At 46.3% G+C, this 22,077-nt stretch overlaps 1 protein-coding gene across 2 annotated transcripts in view; it reads right to left on the reverse strand.

Annotated features, from left to right (window-relative positions):
• Positions 1–21,143, reverse strand: part of LMO4 (LIM domain only 4) — an 82,475-nt gene extending 61,332 nt beyond the window's left edge. For both annotated transcript variants that reach the window (XM_063939956.1, XM_063939954.1), the window contains exons 1-2: positions 21,038–21,143; positions 20,763–20,902 (exon numbers count right to left, since the gene is read on the reverse strand). The gene's annotated coding sequence lies outside the window, so the exon portion shown is untranslated. The remainder of the gene's footprint in view (positions 1–20,762; positions 20,903–21,037) is intronic.
• Between the last annotated feature and the right edge of the window lie 934 nt (positions 21,144–22,077).

Below are 22,077 nucleotides of genomic sequence, written 5' to 3' on the forward strand. Positions count from 1 at the left end.
CATGATCGGTGACCAGGACGAATTCTCGTCCCAATAAGTAATATTTTAAGGTCTCAATGGCCCATTTTATGGCAAGGCACTCCAACTCGACTATAGCATAACGAGTTTCCCTTGGCAAGAGCTTTATGCTTAGGAAAAGAACAGGCTTTTCTTCATTGTCTATTATTTGTGATAGGATGGCACAGTGGTCGAAGTATCTGTTTGTAGGAGGAACGGCTGAGTGAAGTCTGGTGCCTGAAGGACTGGATAAGTACATAGGGCCATTTCAGGTCCTTTCAGGCCCTCTCATGGAACAGTCCATACTATCTTCTCGGGAAAAGCCTTTTTCAGGGAGTCAGTCAAGGGCAGGGCTCTTGCAGCAAAGTTCTAGATAAACCTCCTGTAGTATCCCAGTAACCCCAAGAAGGTCTGGATCTGTTTCTTAGTGCTGGGTTTTGGCCAGGACATAATTGCCTCTACTTTTTTCAATTGGGGTTTTACTTCACCTTTGCCAATGACATACTCTAAGTAATTGGCTTCTGACAGACCAATATGGAATTTTTCAGGTTGGCAGTAAAGCCGTGTTGCCTGAGGGCATTTAGCACATTTGTAGTTTATCTAGATGACTCTCCCAGTTGGTACTGTAAATGACAATATTGTCGAGATATGCGACAGCATACCCCGGTGGGGTCTCAGATGGCAGTACCATAGCCCTCTGAAACACTGCCGGCGCTCCATGAAGTCCAGATGGCAGTACCAGATACTGGTGGAGACCATCAGGTGTAGAGAAGGCAGTTTTCTCTATTGCTGCTTTACTTAAGGGTATATGCCAGTATCCTTTAGTTAGGTCTAGAGTTGTGAGATACTTGCTACCGGCTAGGTCTTCCACCAATTCATCCACTTGGGAAGTAAGTAGGCATCAAACATAGAGCCTTGATTAAGGCGTCTGAAGTCATTTCAGAACCTCATTATTCCATTGGGTTTGGGTACTAGGACTATTGGACTAGACCAGTCACTTTTCAATTCCTCAATTATACCCAACTTTAACATTTCCTGCACTTCAGCACTTACCACCTGTTAGGGCCTTTGCTTTACTACTACTCCTTTAGGGGTGTGAATTTCATGTTCCACTAAGGTGGTCCACCCAGGAATGGATGAGAAGACATCATGATTCTTTCAGACTAGGGCTTCGGCCTCCTGCCTCTGAGTAGACATCAAAGTCTTGACTAATGGGATGTCCGAACTCCCTAATGCACTGGTGAGGAGGGTTGGAGTAGGTTCCTCCTGCCAAGGTTTCAGCAGATTAACATGATATATCTGTTCAGTATGACATCTCCCTGGTTGTCTAACTCGATAGCACACTGGACCTACAGCCTCCACGACTTCATACAGACCTCTCCACTGAGCAAATAGCTTACTCTCCTGAGTGGGAACAAGGACTAATACTTTGTCTCCTGGTTGGAATTCTTGAACTTCCACTGTGGCATCATAGGCTCACTTTTGTATGGCTTGAGCTTTTATGAGGTTTTCGCAGAAATTTGGGCCAATTTGGTGAAGTCACTGGTAAAGTTTATTACAAATTCCACAGAGTTGGATTCATCGGACTGCAGTCGTTCCGAGTCCTCTTTTAATATGTCCAGAACTCCACGGGGTTATCTCCCGTACAACGGCTCAAAGGGGCTGAAGCCAGTTGACGACTGCACGACCTCTCGAATGGCAAACATCAGGTATGGAAGTACATCGTCCCATTCCCGCTTGTTGTCCAAGACGGCCCTTCAGATCATTCTTTTAAGAGTCTGATTAAAGCGCTCTACCAATCCATCTGTTTGTGGATGATAGACGGAGGTGTGGAGGCGAGAAATCCCTATCTTGCGGCAGAGTACTGTAAAAATTTGAGACATAAAGGGGGTCCTCTGGTCCATTAGGATCTCCTTAAGAAACCCCAACTGAGTAAACAGCAGCAACAGCTCTTTAGCAATAGTTACCATTTTTATGTTTCGCAGCGGGATTTCCTCTTGGTAGCAAGTGGCATAATCCATTATGACTAGCATGTACTGGTTGCACTTCTTGACTTGTCCAGAGGGCCAACCAGATCCATAGCAATCCTGTCGAAAGGCACCCCAATGACATGCATTGGAACAAGGGAGGCCCTGAGATGAGGCTTTGGACAGGTTCTCTGGCAAATGGAGCAACGTTGACAGAACCCTTTTACTTCAGTGGTTACGCCCGGCCAAAAGAAATGCAGAAGTACCCTCTCATTGGTTCTCTTCTACGAGGGGTATTGAAGCTTCAGGCTGTTGGCTGCTATTACTTCATGACAGCTACCACTTAAGCCAAACCTGATTCGAACTTTTGGAAACCTTTCTTGGTGGAACCTTGGACGCACAATACGTCTACAGAGCCTAGACCTCTCTCTGTTACCCTGGGTAACATAGCCTCAGACACACGTGTCAATTCACTGCCTGTATCTACTAGGGCAGAAAATTTGCGACCCCCTAATACAACTGGTTCCCACAACAGGGGAGCCCGTGTAGTCAGTGGAACCATAGTACAAAAAACAGGGTAAGCTGGCTTCAAACTGGCAGAACTACAGTCGATTTGGTTCGGCTTTTTTAGGACAATCTCATCTCACATACCCCTGTTCGCCACATAACAATTTATGGAGATTTATTTATACCCTTCTACATTGCTAGGCCTTTCAAGAGGAGGCAAGCACCAGTGAGGTGCCAACTTCACCGTCTGCAGGGCCCTAGGCTCCATTTTAGGCATTCTAGCCATATTGACTACAGCTTCATACCGTTCTATAGAGAGGACCAACGCATCCAGCGACTGGGGATCCTGGTGAAGTACCTAGTGCTGCATCTCTCATCCCAGTGAACGTACACATTGATCTATGGCTACATCTCTACCACCTGCATAGCAGTATGAGCTTCTGGCTGCATCCAGCTTCTGCCATAGCGGGAGAGCACAGCCAGCTGCTTCCGGACTGATACCCCTGGACACAGGGCCCAGTCCCTGAAGCGCTGTGCTTTACCCACTGCCGTAAGACCGCTGCATGTTTTGACTTTCTCATAGTTAGCAGCTTCATTATCTGGCAAGTCTGCGTACGCTTTCTGTAACTCCCCAGTAAGGTAAGGTGCTAGTTTGTGTGCCAAGCAGGCTTGCAGCCACCTTAAACGTTGTGTCACTCGTTCAGAAATAAGGAGATATGCCGCTGGGTCATCCTTGGCAGACTTTTTTTTAACTGACCAGAGGTATGGCAGCCACCACATTGTAACAAGGTCGCCGTCAAAGTCAGGATACAGCAGGCAGTATACAGAGTTTGTGCGAGTATTGAATGGCATACAGGCGGCAAACAAACTTCACACCATACAAAGGAAATACATTTTCCAATCCGCTGACCATATACATGGCCTCTCAGTGCCTTGGGGCACTGATGGTCCAAGTCCCTAGCACTAGGGGAAACTTTCCCTACTCGCTGGCCACTTATCGGCACCAGTGTGTTGAGCAGTAGACATAGCAGTGTTTAAATCCCTGCCAGTGCAATTAGACCAATTCCCAGCTGTGGCTTGGAAGGTCTGAAAACCTGGACCAGAGCCGTGTGGTTGAGAGCCCACCCTTCTCTCCCTCAACCACACCTCAGAGCCCCTATCCGGGCTTTGCACTGAACCAGGTTCTTTTACCTGGCTGCAAAACACTTTTTCTGAGGCTGGACGGCTTTTCTTTAACCCTCTACATGGAAGTTGTGACCAGGGAAATACTGCACTCCCTGGTGAAACTAACCCTGTCTCACCACAAATATATATACATACCTCCCAACATGACCCTCTCCAGGAGGGACAGAATTCTCTGCTTCAGGACTTTTCTCTTAATTTATGATTGCCATCACCTGTTTTGAACAGGTTAATGGATAAGAAAGGTGTTTCAGCACAGGTGATGGCAATTGTAAATTAAGAGGGAAGTCCAGGGGCAGATCATTGTGTCCCTCCTGGAGAGGTCATGTTGGGAGGTATGTATGTATGTATGTATATATATATATATATATATATATATATATATATATATATACACACACACACACACAGTATGTGTTTCTCTCTCTCTCTATATATATATATATATATATATATATATATATGTGTGTTAAAGGAACGATCATTATATGGTGATTCTGTTACTTCTGTAATTCACAGTGCAGTTGACCAAACCATAATTTCCAAAAAACTGTACATCTGCATAAGTGGAAAACCTGTAAAATACACTTGTTCTAGCATGGATTTTGCATAACTGAACTTTAAACAAAAATCGACTAAAGTGGATTAAAAAAACACAGAGCAGAAAACCTTACCAGTTGAGAAAGGAAAATGTATGATGATTTTAATCTGCAGAACTATATATCTAAAATCGTTTTTCTACACTGACAAACATTCCTGAAATCATTTTGACTGATTGATCTGGGATTGGTTCCTTCATCTCTACTTTTAAGTTAAATTATTATGCCTTATGGATAATCTGTGTATATAACATTAGACTCCTTTTAAAATAATAAGCATGATGAAATTCTGTAAAGCGCCTTTAATCCTACTGTAGGAGAAATAGCACTATATAAATAAAATTATTATTATTATTATTATTATTATTATTATTGTTATTATCAGTTTTGCTTAAGGTTCACTTAACTCAATTCTATGCACTACTGCAAAACATTTAACATTTTATGAAAAGTAAATTGGCATAATAACAAGGGCCCTCATTCCGAGTTGTTTGCTCGCTATCTGCTTTTAGCAGCCGTGCAAATGCTAAGCCGCCACCCTCTGGGAGTGTATCTTAGCTTAGCAGAAGTGCGAACGAAAGGATCGCAGCGCTGCTGCAAAAAAGATTGTGCAGTTTCTGAGCAGCTCGAGACTTACTCCTAGCTTGCGATCACTTCAGACTGTTTAGTTCCTGTTTTGACGTCACGAACACGCCCTGCGTTCGGCCAGCCATGCCTGCGTTTCTCCAGGCACGCCCGAGTTTGTATCTGACATGCCTGCGTTTTTACACACACTCCCCGAAAACGGTCAGTTACCACCCAGAAACACCCACTTCCTGTCAATCACTCTGCGGCCAGCAGTGCGATTGAAAAGCGTCGCTAGACCTTGTGTGAAACTGCATCGGCTTTTGTGAAAGTACGTCGCGCGTGCGCATTGAGCCGCATACACATGCTCAGAAGTGCCAATTTTTAGCCTGATCGCTGCGCTGCGAACAGCGGCAGCTAGCGATCAACTCGGAATGACTCCCAATATGTATAAATTCCACAGCAATCAAAATGAAATCACTAATACTGGAGCTAATTAGGAAGATGTTGTAAAACATTGTTTTTGCAGTGTAACATCATTATTATATAAGTAATATGGTTATAGGTCACCGATTACAAAGAACTTTAATTCACTACTAGAAGTTGTTGACAAGTGTAGGTACCATACATTGCTTAGCAAAAATTAAATTGAATAATAGCCATACATTCTAGGGGGCACATTGTCCAGAGTGAAAAATACATCATCACAGAAAATGGTAGGATTCTTGTGTTTAACAAGCAATGCTGTCCACATTTTTATTTAACATGGACATATTTTGATTTGACCAACCATAGTAAAGTTTGTGACTACATCTTACTTAATCAATGCAATTGGATTGGTAGCCAGTGTGGTTTGCAAAAGAAGTAGCAAATATTGTGAAAGCAAAAAAGATGGCTTTTAGGAAATATTAGCAGACACAAAATAATGAAGACAAAGAGATATATCTTGTTAGATAGAAGAAGACTAAGAAGGTAATCAGATGTGCAAAGGTACAAGCTGAGGAGAAAATGGCCCAGTCAGTAAAAGGAGCAAAACTTTTTTCAGGTATATAAGCGAAAGGAGAAAAACAAAAGGTGGAATAATAAAATTAAAGACAGAGACTGGGAGTCTTGTTGAGGGAAACAATGTAATAGCAGATCATCTTAATAATTATTTTTGCTCAGTATTCACTACTGAAAGAGAGGGGAAGGGGCCACAGTTAAGTTGCAGGGATATTCAGGAAAATGAAACAAGTGCATTTACAGAGGAGAAGGTCCTAACAGAACTCTCAAAGCTGAAAGTGAACAAATCTATGGGCTCCAGATAGGATACATCCAAGGATACTAAAATAACTATAAAGAGGTGCTGGTAGCACCAATGACAGAATTATTTAACCAGTCATTAGCTACAGGAGTAATTCCAGAGGACTGGAAAAGAGCGAACGTAGTCCCACTGCACAAAAGTGGATGCAAAGAAGAGGCAAACAACTACAGACCAGTGAGTCTTACATCAGTAGTAGGAAAATTGATGGAAACACTCTTAAAAGAAAGAGTTGTAGATTATCTCAAATCCAGCAATTTACAGGATCCCAAACAGCATGGATTCACTGGGGGGAGATAATGTCAAACAAATCTTATTGACTTTTTGACTGTGTGACTAAAGTGATGGATAAAGGTGGAGCCGTGGATATAGCTTATCTAGACTTCAGTAAGGCTTTTGACACTGTTCCTCCTCGCAGACTGCTAAATAAACTTGGAAGTTTGGGATTGGATACTAGGAATATTGAATGTATAAGATCTTGGTTGCAGGATAGAAAACAGAGAGTTGTGGTAAATGGAGTGAATTCACCAGGGACGTGCAGTCAGGGGAGGCAGGGGAGGCAGTGCCTCCCCTGTCATAATGATTAGAATAATACTAAGATACTTATGACATGTTCAGTGCCATAAGTATCTTCTTTAGTCTTTATATTATTTTAATCATTTCTATAAAGTCTACAACGTTTTAAATATGTTTAGGAGGCACCGCTGTCGGTGCCTCCTGCTGTGAGTGTGAAAGGGCTGTAAGCGGGGGGGGGGGGGGGGGGCAAACAATGGGCAGAAAAAGACCATTAAGAAAAGCATAGTAAGCAGCACCTACTGGAAGTGCCTCTATTACAGGGGCGTGCTTTCAGCCCATGTGAAAGCACACCCCTGTCACCTAGGTTGATCTGAGTGGACAGTGGGCAGGGTCCGACTGGCTACCCGTCCCCCAAACCACTTCCCTTTCTGGGGCCGGCTACCGCAAGCGTGCGCCGTCCCCTCCCCTTTCCCTCTACCCTGCAAGAGTTTGTAGCTGCGGCATTTCCTCTTCTGCCGTGAGCTTACAGCAATGGCGCCGATAGTGCCAATCCACACACAGAAGTATACAGCAGCGGCTTTACCGCTCCTATTGCCACTTCATATGCAGGCCTGCAGCGGAGGTCCCAGCCGCCAACCGCACTCAGGGGAATGTCTGCATTGGCCGGCACCAGTAGTGAGGCGGACACTGTTGGAGGCACTGAAGAGCTGAGGTGCGCCCCTCCCCGCAACCCACTGGACCGTGCAGGGAAAAGATGGGTGTGAGCTGCCTGAGAAGCAGGACCCATCACTGTCCCAGTGTACATCCTGTGTGAGCCTGCTGTAAAGAGGTGAGGTTCAACTTATGCTCAACGGGTCCCTTCCACTCCCATCCTGCCCACTTGACACCACTACTCCCATCTTGCCCATTTCACACCACTACTCCCATCCTGCCCATTTCACACCACTACTCCCATCCTGCCCACTCCACACCACTACTCCCATCCTGCCCATTTCACACCACTACTCCCATCCTGCCCACTTCACACCACTACTCCCATCCTGCCCATTTCACACCACTACTCCCATCCTACCCACTCCACACCACTACTCCCATCCTGCCCACTCCACACCACTACTCCCATCCTGCCCACTTGACACCACTACTCCCATCTTGCCCATTTCACACCACTACTCCCATCCTGCCCATTTCACACCACTACTCCCATCCTGCCCACTCCACACCACTACTCCCATCCTGCCCATTTCACACCACTACTCCCATCCTGCCCACTTCACACCACTACTCCCATCCTGCCCATTTCACACCACTACTCCCATCCTACCCACTCCACACCACTACTCCCATCCTGCCCACTCCACACCACTACTCCCATCCTGCCCACTCCACACCACTACTCCCATCCTGCCCATTTCACACCACTACTCCCATCCTGCCCATTTCACACTACTCCCATCCTGCCCACTTCACACCACTACTCCCATCCTGCCCATTTCACACCACTACTCCCATCCTACCCACTCCACACCACTACTCCCATCCTACCCACTCCACACCACTACTCCCATCCTGCCCACTTCACACCACTACTCCCATCCTGCCCACTCCACACCACTACTCCCATCCTGCCCATTTCACACCACTACTCCCATCCTGCCCACTTCACACCACTACTCCCATCCTGCCCATTTCACACCACTACTCCCATCCTGCCCACTCCACACCACTACTCCCATCCTGCCCACTTCACATCACTACTCCCATCCTGCCCACTCCACACCACTACTCCCATCCTGACACCTTTTTATTACTCTCTGCCTGCTCCTCCTCCCCCCCTCTAAACAGGATGCAGTTAAGTTCCTGAGGGATGGGATCCCGGCGTTTTATATATTGACAACAGAATCCTGAAGGATGACAAAAGCCCGGTGTCTAAATACCAACGCTGCTCGGGATACAGGTGTCAGAATACCAACAGTCGGATTCCTGAACGTCCTACCAGCGGGACGTGCTGGGTCAGGTTTAGGCATGAGAAGGGGGGTTAGGATTAGGGTGCAGGGCCGGGAAGGTACCGGGAAGGGAGGGTTAGGTATAGGCACGTAGAAGGGGAGGTTAGGGCTAGGCACCAAGTGGGAAGGGTTAGGTTTAGGCACCCACAAGGGAGGGTTAGGGTACTTTACAGGGGGCTGTCGGCAATCATACTAAACCCCTCTGCAATACTATTACTCACTGCCTGCCCCCCTATTCTGAACTACTATTACTCCCATCCTGTCCCCACTACTATTCCCAGCCTGCCCTCTGCTCTCCACCATTACTACTCCCAGTCTGTCCCCCCCTCCTCACTACTACAACTCTCAGTTTGCCCCCTGCTCTCCACCATGACTACTCCCATCCTACCCCCTGCTCTTTCTCCCATCTCCCCATATTCCTTCCTTTCCAATAAAAAAAAAAAAAAAAAACAATATACAGATGGAGCCACGCTAATCGTGGCTCTGTCTGTGCCTGGGCGTGCCTATCGCCGTGTCTGTGACAGAGATGCGCTCCATTCACTAGAATTGGAGATCGTCTCTGTGCACTCCCTGCAGGGTTAGGCGGACGGATCACCTAGTCACGCCGGGAGTGCGCGCCTGTGATGGAGCCACACTGGATGAGTGCGGCTCCATCTGTATTAGCCGCCTGCTCTTTACAAGTTTGAGGAGCAGGCAGGCTGCGGCATTGGCAGTGGAATCGGACTGAGATGTGGATTAGCAGATGGAGGCTGGGCGGTTGATGGCGGCGATTTTGTAGGCCATTGGCGGGGGCAACGGCAGTAGCGGACATTGGCTCGGCAGTGGTAGGAGTCATTGGTGGGACTCGACGGACATTATGGCTGCAGTGCCTCACCAGCCACTGACCTCACCGCACGCCACTGGAATTCACAGGAGGGAAATGTTACCGATGGAGTACCCCAGCGATCTGTACTTGGACCAGTGCTTTTTAATATCTTTATTGGTGACATTGCAAATGGCATTAAAGGGAAAGTATGCCTTTTTGCAGATGACACAAAGGTATGCAACAGGGTAGACACACCAGGTGGGGTAAAATAAATGATTGGGGAGCTAGGTAGACTAGAGGAATGGTCAAGAGTGTGGCAATTACAGTTTAATGCCAAAAAATGCAAAATCATGTACTTGGGTCTCAAAAATCCAAAGGCTAAATAGGGTACTAATGGCTCTATACTGGAAACTACTGAGGAGGAAAGGGATCTACAAGTCACTATTTCATGTGACTTAAAGGCAGGTAAGCAATGTAACAAAGCAATGAGGAAAGCTAGTCAGATGTTTGGCTGCATTGGGAGAGGAATCAGCAGCAGAAAGAAAGAAGTAATGCCATGGAATATGTCATTGGTACGGCCTCATCTAGAATACTGTGTTCAATTCTGGAGGCCATATCTTCAAAAGGATGTAAATACAGTACAGATTGTACAAAAAAGGGCAACTAAAATGGTGTATGGCCTACATCACAAAACATACCCAGAAAAACAAAAAAATCTCAATATGTATAATATGGAGCAGAGAAGGGGGAACATGATAGAAACTTTCAAATATATCAAGGGTTTTAACTAAGTCCAGGAGGGAAACATTCTCCAAATGAAGAGAAGCAATAGAACACGAGGACATGCACTGAGACTGGAGGGGGGGAAGGTTTAGGGGAAATGTGAGGAAAAATTACTTCACAGAAAGGGTAGTGGACAAGTGAAATAGCCTTTCATCAGAGGTGGTAGAGGCTAAGACAATAGAGCAATTTAAACATGCATGGGATAGACATAAGGATATCCTTGCAAAGAAATAAGGGTCAAAAAAGGTTTGAGATAAAAATATGGTAAAAAAAAAAAAAAAGGCAGACTAGATGGGCCAAGTGGTTCTTATCTGCCGTCAAATTCTATGTTTCTATGGATTTGAAAAACAGGTTAGCAAATGCTCCTTATGTGAGTAAGGTCATAAACTCCTTTACTGTGTGTTAGATATGGGCAAACCCAAATACACAGAGGCAGAACTACCATTGGTGCAGTAGGTGCATTGCACCGGGGCACCTGAGGGCTAAGGACTGCTGACCCAGACCACCAATGAGTTATCCCCTGGAGCCCGGTAGACCATATTAAGCAACGTCAGATGAATCAGCTCTGGTGATCACAGCCACATACTGCCTCTAATTAACAGACAGCTGTACATTTGTTCTGATTCACTGTTGTCTGCCAATTAAAGGCAGCTCACAACCAGGGTAACTGGCACTGTTAAGAGTCTGCCAGACTGAGTGCCAAACTGAGGAAAGCACAATGGCCGGGGGCCCCTGTCAAATACAAAGCAGAGGCCTCTGTGTTCCTGCCCCCACAAAGGTACATGCCTCGTTCTCCACACCACACAGGACATTGTGCTTGTACCCAGTGCATAATTACCATGGGTGCAGGGGGTGCAGCTGCTATGGGTCCCAGGCTGCTTCCATGACCTGCATCTCGCCCTGCATGCCGTCATGGGTTGCCTACAAGGCCCAACACTCCCCATTCAACCCTGCCATCCGGACAGAACGGCCACTACGAATAGCAGCCTTGCAGACTGCAGCTGCGGAAGATGCAGCTGGAGTGGGGGCCCCCACACTGCTGCAAACTTTGCCCTAGCCAGGCCGGCTCCCAGCAGAAGGGTAGTGCTGTGCCGCAATTTGTGGGTATTTAGGGGGCAGAGCTTAATGCCATGAGTGCCCTCCCCATCAGTGACCTGTGGCTGTGCTGTAGTCATGTAGTGCTCGCTCCTCCTCCCTTTACTTTCTCCATGACATCCTCTTTTTAGCTCTCCTCGCTCTTTCTCTCCCTGACACTCTCTCTCTCTTGCTCCTCTCTCTCTCCCTGACTCCGTGTCTGTCTCCCTGTCACTCTCTCTCTTGCTCCTCTCTCTCCCTGACACAGGCACTCTCCTCCCCCCTGACACTGTCTCTCTCCCTGACAATGTGTCTCTCTCTGACAGTCTCTGTCCTTCACTCTCTTCTTGACTCTCTCTTTCTCTGACACTGTCTCTCTCTCTAACACTGTCTCCCTCTCTCTCCTTGACACTGTGTCTCTCTCCTCCTCTATCCTTGACACTCTCTCCCTCTCCTTTACAGTCTTTCGCTCCCTTTCCCTCTCCCTAACATTGTCTCTCTCTCCATGACACGGTCTCTCTCTCCATGACACTGTCTCCCTCCCTCTCTCCTTGACACTTCTCTCCTTTTCTCTCTCTCTTTGACACTGTCTCTCCCTCCGACACTGTCTCTTTCTCTGACAGTGTCTCTTCCTCACTCTGTCTCCCTCCATGACACTGCGTCTCTTTCCCTGACACTGCCTCTCTCTACATGACACTGTCTGTATCTCTCTCCCAGACACTGTTTCTCTTTCCCTCTCTACTTGACACTGTCTTTCCCTTTCCCTCTCTCCTTGACACCATGTCTCTCTCTCCCTCTATCCTTGACACTATCTCTCTCTCCCTCTATACTTGACAGTTACTTGCTCACTCTCTTTCCCTAAGAATGTCTCTCCCCTCTCTCCCTGACACTGTCTGTCTCCCTCTCTCTCATTATCCCTAGAACTGTCTCTCTCTCCCTGACACTAGGGGTCATTCCGACCCGATCGCTCGCTGCAGTTTATCGCAGCACAGCGATCAGGTCTGAACTGCGCATGTGCTGGTGCCGCAGTGCGCCGGCGCATGCCGGATGACTGAAGGCCGTCGTTCCCTAGCGATCGTCTCTGCCTGGTCGCTGGGTGGGAGGGGTTGGCACGGCGGCATTTGGCTGCTGTTTTGGGGGTGCGGTCTGGCCAAAGCAGGCATGGCCGGACCATAAGGGGGGCGGGCCACAGCGGCTGCGTGACATCACACGCAGCCGCTGCGACCAGGGGCAGCGACGAGCAACTCCCGGTCAGCCGCAGGAGCTGCTCTGTCCGGGAGTTACTCAACAAGTACAAAAGCATCGCCGCTGTGCAATGCTTTTGTACTTGTGTGTGTGTGTGGGGGGGTGGACAAACATGCGGGGTGGGCTAGCCCTGTGCTGGGCATCTCCCCGCATGTCTGGGAAGATGATCGTAGCTGTGCTAAATTTAGCACAGCTACAATCACCTCAGAATGACCCCCACTGTCTCTCCCTCTCGCCTTGACACTCTTTCTCTCCCTTTCCCTCTCTTCTTGACACTGTCAGACTGAGTGCCAAACTGAGGAAAGCACAATGGCCGGGGGCCCCTGTCTCTCTCTCCCTGACACTGTCTCTCTCCCTGTCTCTCTAAATGACACTGTCTTTCTCCCAGTCACTGTCTCTCTCTCCATAACCCTGTCTCTCACTTCCTCTCTCTCCTTGACACTGTCTCTCTTTCCCATACACTCTCCCTGACACTGTTTCTTTCCTTCTGTTTCTCTCTCTCTTCCTGACACTGTCACGCTCTCCCTGTCTCTCTCTATAAACACTTTCTATCCATAAAGGTGGGCACATACATTAATACCAGTGCTTTCAGGGCCTACAACACCCTAGAATGACGTTTCTTATAGGCCAATCTGAAAATTGTAATTGCTTTAAATTAGAGATGTGCAACGGAAATTTTTCGGGTTTTGTGTTCTAGTTTTGGATTCGGTTCCACGGCTGTGTTTTGGATTCGGACGCGTTTTGGCAAAACCTCCCTGAAAATTTTTTGTCGGATTCGGGTGTGTTTTGGGTTCAGGTGTTTTTTTTCAAAACCCCCTCAAAAACAGCTTAAATCATAGAATTTGGGGGTGATTTTGATCCTAAAGTATAATTACCCTCAATAAACATAATTTCCACAAATTTCAAGTCTATTTTGAACACCTCACAATATTATTTTTAGTCCTAAAATTTGCACCGAGGTCGCTGGATGACTAAGCTAAGCGACCCAAGTGGGTGGCACAAACACCTGGCATATCTAGGAGTGGCACTACAGTGTCAGACAGAATGGCAGTTAAAAAAATAGTCCCCAAACAGCACATGATGCCAAGAAAAAAAGAGGTGCACCAAGGTCGCTGGATGGCAAAGCTAAGCGACCCAAGTGGCCGGCACAAACACCTGGCCCACCTAGAAGTGGCACTGCAGTGTCAGAAAGGATGACACTTAAAAAAATAATCCCCAAACAGCACATGATGCAAAGAAAAAAAGAGGTGCACCAAGGTCGCTGGATGACGGTTGCTGGATGGCTAAGCTAAGCGACCCAAGTGGCCGGCACAAACACCTGGCCCATCTAGGAGTGGCACTGCAGTGGCAGACAAGATGGCACTTAAAAAAATTGGCCCCAAACATCACAGATAAATTAAAAAAAAAGTGCAAGATGGAATTGTTCTTGGGCCCTCCCACCCACCCTTATGTTGTATAAACAGGACATGCACACTTTAACAAACCCATCATTTCAGCGACAGGGTCTGCCACACGACTGTGGCTGAAATGACTGGTTGGTTTGGGCCCCCACCAAAAAAAGAAGCAATCAATCTCTCCTTGCTCAAACTGGTTCTACAGAGGCAAGATGTCGACCTCATCATCATCCTCCGATTCCTCACCCCTTTCACTGTGTACAGTGGGGATCGAAAGTTTGGGCACCCCAGGCAAAAATTCATTCTAATGTGCTAAAAGAAGCCAAGGAAAGATGGAAAAATCTCCAAAAGGCATCAAATTACAGATTAGACATTCTTATAACATGTCAAAAAAAGTTTGATTTTATTTCCATCATTTACACTATCAAAAGAACAGAAAACAAAAAATGTCATCTGCAAAAGTTTGGGCACCCTGCAGAGTTCATACCTTGTACTGCCCCCTTTGGCAAGTATCACAGCTTGTAAACGCTTTATGTAGCCAGCCAAGAGTCTTTCAATTCTTGATTGAAGTATCTTCGCCCATTGGGGGTCATTCAGAGTTGTTCGCTCGGTAAAAATCTTCGCATCGCAGCGATTTTCCGCTTAATGCGCATGCACAATGTCCGCACTGCGACTGCGCCAAGTAAATTTGCTATGCAGTTAGGAATTTTACTCACGGCTTTTTCATCGTTCTGGCGATCGTAATGTGATTGACAGGAAATGGGTGTTACTGGGCGGAAACAGGCCGTTTTATGGGCGTGTGGGAAAAAACGCTACCGTTTCCGGAAAAAACGCAGGAGTGGCCGGAGAAACGGGGGAGTGTCTGGGCGAACGCTGGGTGTGTTTGTGACGTCAAACCAGGAACGACAAGCACTGAACTGATCGCAGATGCCGAGTAAGTGTGGAGCTACTCAGAAACTGCTACGAGGTGTGTAATCGCAATATTGCGAATACTTCGTTCGCAATTTTAAGATGCTAAGATTCACTCCCAGTAGGCGGCGGCTTAGCATGAGCAAATCTGCTAAAATCCGCTTGCGAGCGAACAACTCGGAATGACCCCCATTCTTCCTTACAAAAGTCTTCCAGTTCTTTAAGATTCCTGGGCTGTCTGTGATGCACTGCTCTTTTAAGGTCTAGCCATAGATTTTCAATTATGTTGAGGTCAAGAGATTGTGAAGGCCATGGCAAAACCTTCAGTTTACGCCTCTTGATGTAATCCACCGTGGATTTTGAGGTATGTTTAGGATCATTATCCATTTGTAGAAGCCAGCCTCTCTTTAACTTCAGCTTTTTCACAGATGGCATCAAGTTAGCGTCCAAAATTTGCTGGAATCTTATTGAATCCATTTTTCCTTCTACTCATGAAATGTTCCCTGTACCACTGGCTGCAGTACAACCCCAAAGCATGATTGATCCACCCCCATGCTTAACAGTTGGACAGAGGTTCTTTTCATTAAATTCTGTGCCCTTCCTTCTCCAAACGTACCTTTGCTCATTCCGGCCAAAAAGTTCTATTTTAACCTCATCGGTCCACAAAACTTTATTCCAAAATGCATCAGGCTTGTCTATATGTTCATTTGCAAACTTCAAATGCTGATTTTTGTGTTGAGGACGTAGAAGAGGTTTTCTTCTGATGACTCTTCCATGAAGACCATATTTGTACAAGTATCTCTTTATAGTGGAATAGTGTACCACAACTCCAGTGTCTGCCAGATCTTCCTGGAAGGATCGTGCAGTCAAACGTGGGTTTTGACTTGCTTTTCTCACAATCCTGCAAGCTGTTCTGTCTGATATTTTTCTTGGTCTTCCAGATTTTGCTTTAACTTCCACTGTTCCTGATGACTGCCATTTCTTAATTACATTCCGAACAGAGGATATGGGCATCTGATAACGCTTTGTTATCTTCTTATAGCCTTCTCCTGCTTTGTGAGCGTCAACTATTCTCAGTTTCAGTGTTCTACACAACTGCTTAGAGGAACCCATGGTGCTGATTGTTGGAGCAAGGTCAGATGAGTCTGGGCTTTTAAAACCTTTGAGATTGACATCACCTGGTCTTTCCAGACGATGATTGAGAACAATCCATGACACTGCCTGGTCTCAGCTGTCCAAAGGGGGCAGTACATGGTATTAACTCTGCAGGGTGCCCAAACTTTTGCAGATGCCATTTTTTGTTTTCTGTTCTTTTGATAGTGTAAATGATGGAAAAAAAATCAAACTTTTTTTGACATGTTATAAGAATGTCTAATCTGTAATTTGATGCCTTTTGGAGATTTTTCCATCTTTCCTTGGCTTCTTTTTGCACATTAAAATGAATTTTTGCCTGGGGTGCCCAAACTTTCGATCCCCACTGTACATTCCCCTCCTCACAGAGAATTAATTCATCCCCACTGGAATCCACCATCACAGGTCCCTGTGTACTTTCTGGAGGCAATTGCTGGTAAATGTCTCCACGGAGGAATTGATTATAATTCATTATGATGAACATCATCTTCTCCACATTTTGTGGAAGTAACCTCCTACGCCGATTGCTGACAAGGTGACCGGCTGCACTAAACACTCTTTCGGAGTACACACTGGAGGGGGGGCAACTTAGGTAAAATAAAGCCAGTTTGTGCAAGGGCCTCCAAATTGCCTCTTTTTCCTGCCAGTATACGTACGAACTGTCTGACGTGCCTACTTGGATGCTGTCACTCATATAATCCTCCACCATTCTTTCAATGGTGATAGAATCATATGCAGTGACAGTAGACGACATGTCAGTAATCGTTGGCAGGTCCTTCAGTCCGGACCAGATGTCCGTTTTTGCTCCTGACTGCCCTGTATCACCGCCAGCTGGTGGTTTTGGAATCTGATCCTTTTCCTGGCAGCTCCAGTGGCGGTAGAAAATGAAGGAGGAGCTGTTGGTGGGTCACGTTCCGCTTGACTTGACAAGTGTCTCACCAGCAGGTCTTTCAACATGTGCAGACTTGTGTCTGCCGGAAAGAGAGATACAATGTAGGCTTTAAACCTAGGATCGACCACGGTGGCCAAAATGTAGTGCTCTGATTTCAACAGATTGACCACCCGTGAATCCTGGTTAAGCGAATGAAGGGCTCCATCCACAAGTCCCACATGCCTAGCGGAATCGCTCCGTTTTAGCTCCTCCTTCAATCTCTCCAGCTGCTTCTGCAAAAGCATGATGAGGGGAATGACCTGACTCAGGCTGGCAGTGTCTGAACTGACTTCACGTGTGGCAAGTTCAAAGGTTTGCAGAACCTTGCACAACGTTGAAATCATTCTCCACTGCGCTTGAGTCAGGTGCATTCCCCCTCCTTTGCCTATATCGTAGGCAGATGTATAGGCTTGAAGGGCCTTTTGCTGCTCCTCCATCCTCTGAAGCATATAGAGGGTTGAATTCCACCTCGTTACCACCTCTTGCTTCAGCTGATGGCGGGGCAGGTTCAGGAGTGTTTGCTGGTGCTCCAGCCTTCGGCATGCGGTGGCTGAATGCCGAAAGTGGCCCGCAATTCTTCTGGCCACCGACAGCATCTCTTGCACGCCCTTGTCATTTTTTACAAAATTCTGCACCACCAAATTCATTGTATGTGCAAAACATGGGACGTGCTGGAATTTACCCACATGTAATGCACGCACAATATTGGTGGCGTTGTCCGATGTCACAAATCCCCAGTAGAGTACAATTGGGGTAAGCCAATCTGCGGTGATGTTCCTCAGTTTCCGTAAGAGGTTGTCAGCTGTGTGCCTCTTATGGAAAGCGGTGATACAAAGCGTAGCCTGCCTAGGAACGAGTTGGCCCTTGCGAGATACTGCTACTGGTGCCGCTGCTGCTGTTGTTGCTGCGGGAGGCAATATATCTACCCAGTCGGCTGTCACAGTCATATAGTCCTTAGTCTGCCCTGCTCCACTTGTCCGTGGTTAAGTGGACATTGGGTACAACTGCATTTTTTAGGACACTGGTGAGTGTTTTTCTGAGGTCTGTGTACATTTTCGGTATCGCCTGCCTAGAGAAATGGAACCTAGATGGTATTTGGTACCGGGGACACACTACCTCAAGAAATTCTCTAATTTCCTGTGAACTACCGCCAGATACCGGACGCACGTCTAACACCAACACAGCTGCCAAGGCCTGAGTTATCCGCTTTGCAACAGGATGACTGCTGTGATATTTCATCTTCCTCACAAAGAACTGTTGGACAGTCAATTGCTTACTGGAAGTAGTACAAGTGCTCTCCATAAGATTCCTCCTTGTCAATTTCCTCCTCAGCGCCTGCAACACCCATATCCTCATCCTGGTGTACTTCAACAGTGACATCTTCAATTTGAATATCAGGAACTGGACTGTGGGTGCTCCTTCAGCACTTGCAGGGGGCGTGCAAATGGTGGAAGGAGCCACCTCTTCCCGTCCAGTGTTGGGGAGATCAGGCATCGCAACCGATACAATTGGACTCTCCTTGGGGATTTGTGATTTAGAAGAACGCACAGTTCTTTGCTGTGCTCTTGCCAGCTTAACTCTTTTCATTTTTCAAGCGGGATGAGTGCTTCAATCCTCATGTGAAGCTGAACCACTAGCCATGAACATAGGCCAGGGCCTCAGCCGTTCCTTGCCACTCCATGTCGTAAATGGCATATTGGCAAGTTTATGCTTCTCCTCAATAGGCAATGGTCTACTGTACTGTACTACTATATACTGGTGGTCACCAAAATGCTGCACTGTACTACTATATACTGCTCACAACAATGCAGCACAGATATGGATATTTGAAGTGACATGGAGCTGCAAGATACAGCAATGGCCTACTGTACTGTACTACTATATATATTGGTGGTCACCAAAATGCTGCACTGTACTACTATATACTGCTCACAACAATGCAGCACAGATATGGAAACTTGAAGAGACACGGAGCTGCAAGATACAGCAATGGCCTACTGTACTATACTACTATAATTACTGGTGGTCACCAAAATGCTGCACTGTACTACTATACACTGCTCACAACAATGCAGCACAGATGTGGATACTTGTAGAGACACGGAGCTGCAAGATACAGCAATGGCCTACTGTACTATACTACTATAATTACTGGTGGTCACCAAAATGCTGCACTGTGCTACTTTATACTGCTCACCACAATGCAGCACAGATATGGATACTTGAAGAGACACGGAGCTGCAAGATACAGCAATGGCCTACTGTATTGTACTACTATATACTGGTGGTCACCAAAATGCTGCACTGTACTACTATATACCACTCACAACAACGCAGCACAGATATGGATACTTGAAGTGACACGGAGCTGCAAGATACAGCAATGGCCTACTGTACTGTACTACTATATATACTGGTGGTCACCAAAATGCTGCACTGTACTACTATATACTGCTCACAACAATGCAGCACAGATATGGATACTGTACTGTCCTACTATATATACTGGTGGTCACCAAAATGCTGCACTGTGCTACTATATACTGCTCACCACAATGCAGCACAGATATGGATACTTGAAGAGACACGGAGCTGCAAGATACAGCAATGGCCTATGGTATTGTACTACTATATACTGGTGGTCACCAAAATGCTGCACTGTACTACTATATACTACTCACAACAATGCAGCACAGATATGGATACTTGAAGTGACACGGAGCTGCAAGATACAGAAATGGCCTACTGTACTGTACTACTATATATACTTGTGGTCACCAAAATGCTGCACTATACTACTATATACTGCTCACAACAATGCAGCACAGATATGGATACTGTACTGTACTACTATATATACTGGTGGTCACCAAAATGCTGCACTGTACTACTATATACTGCTCACAACAATGCAGCACAGATATGGATACTTGAAGAGACACGGAGCTGCAAGATACAGCAATGGCCTACTGTATTGTACTACTATATACTGGTGTTCACCAAAATGTTGCACTGTACTACTATATACTACTCACAACAATGCAGCACAGATATGGATACTTGAAGAGACACGGAGCTGCAAGATACAGCGATGGCCTACTGTACTGTACTACTATATATACTGGTGGTCACCAAAATGCTGCACTGTACTACTATATACTGCTCACAACAATGCAGCACAGATATGGATACTTGAAGAGACACTGAGCTGCAAGATACAGCAATGGCCTACTGTACTGTACTACTATATACTGGTGTTCACCAAAATGCTGCACTGTACTACTATATAGTATATACTGGTCACACAACAATGCAGCAGAACCCCATTTTTCTTGGACACAGGCAGGTCGGGGGGAGGGGGGGGGGGGGGAATAGAGAGCCGGAAGACTGCTCTGCATGCGCCAATCCCGGTTCTCTGTATGGCAAGTCCTGACCCTAATCCAATTTAAATGTTGTGGAAGAACTTGAAGCGAGCAGTTCATGGGAGGAAACTCACCAACATAACAGAACTGAAGCTGTTTTGTATGGAGGAATGGGGTAAAATTCCTCCAAGCTGATGTTCAAGACTAATCAACAATTGCTGTTATTACTGCACACGGGGGTCATATCTGATACTGGAAACAAAGGTTCACATACTTTTGCCACTCACAGATATGTGATATTTTCCTCAATGAAAAACGTCTTATTTGTTTGTCTAATTTTTTTTTGATTCGGTTCTCTTTATTTACTTTTAGGACTTGTGTAAAAATCTGAGGTAGCTTTAGGCCAAATTTCAGAAGAAATATAGAAAATTCTGAAGGGTTCGCAAACAAGCACCACTGTATATTACAGGTGTATGTCGGCAAACCTTACCTGTCTGACTGGCCTCGGCAGACACAGATGGTTACCCAGTGCCGGACCTTCCCCACAGGGGTAACTGATGCTTCTCCCTGATCTTCATCATGACTCTGACAGATTCTTCTTCATCCAGGTGTCTCTCTGCAGTCTTGACTCTTGGTTTTATATTAACATATTAGTATATATCAGAAATGCATAGTATCGTTGAAAACAATGTTGAGAAAGGTGCCCCACTGAGGCCTTATCTGTCTGTCTGATCTCGACCCCACAGCGTTCAGAGACGTTCCTACCTGATCCTCTGTTTGACTATCGGCAGTTCATCTTTGTCCAAGTGTTTCTCTGCAGTCCTGACTCTCAGTGTTACATACCTCCCAACATGACCCCCTCCAGGAGGGACAGAATGCTCTGCTCCTGGACCTCCCCCTTAATTTATGATTGCCATCACCTATGGTGAAACACCTTTCTTATCCATTAACCTGTTCAACACAGGTGCCGGCAATCATACATTAGAAAAAAAGTCCAGAAGCAGAGCATTGTGTCCCTCCTGGAGAGGGTCATGTTGGGAGGTATGGTGTTATTTTAACACATTAGTATATAACAGACATGCATACTTATATTGAAAACAGTGTTAAGTTGAGAGAGGTGTACTACTGAGGTCTTATCTGTCTTATATGTATGGATAACCTTGGTGGGCACAGAGAGGCACCCTGTGCCGGCCCTTCCCTGCTGGGGTCAACAACGCTACTCCCTGATTCTCAGATTGACTCTTGATGCTTCTTTTTTGTCCAGGCGTTGCTTGGCTCGCAGTGTTACAGTAACACATTAGTACAGAGTTTCTCAAATGCATCCTCAAGGCATCTCAACGGTCCAGTTTTTAGGTATATCCATGGCTCAGCATAGATGGTTAAGTCAAATTGACTGAGGTGTTAATTAAGTAACCTGTAATCAAGCATGGATAAATGTAAAATCTGGACCGATGGGGTGCCTTGAGGACTGCATTTGAAAACCTCCACATTAGTATATAATAGACATGATAGCTGCATTAAAAACAATGGGGGTCATTCAGACCTGATCACTGCTAGAATTTGCATCGCAAGCGTCGGGCTTTAGCCAAATGCCAGGATTGCGCATGTGCCGGTCTTGTTGCCGTGCGAAGAATGTGCAGCTATACACATGGGATTTGTGATCGCTGTCAGGCAATGACAAAGAGGCGTGGTGAAGGCGGTGCGGGGGCAGCATTGCTTCGCAGGCTATCGAAAAGGGGCGTGAAAATGGGGGAGTGTGATAAGGGCTGCAAGTGTGGTTTTAGCACTGCTGCAAAGCTAGTCAC

This window comes from Pseudophryne corroboree, chromosome 9 (assembly GCF_028390025.1).
Source record: "Pseudophryne corroboree isolate aPseCor3 chromosome 9, aPseCor3.hap2, whole genome shotgun sequence".
In the NCBI taxonomy this organism is placed as follows: Eukaryota; Metazoa; Chordata; class Amphibia; order Anura; family Myobatrachidae; genus Pseudophryne; species Pseudophryne corroboree.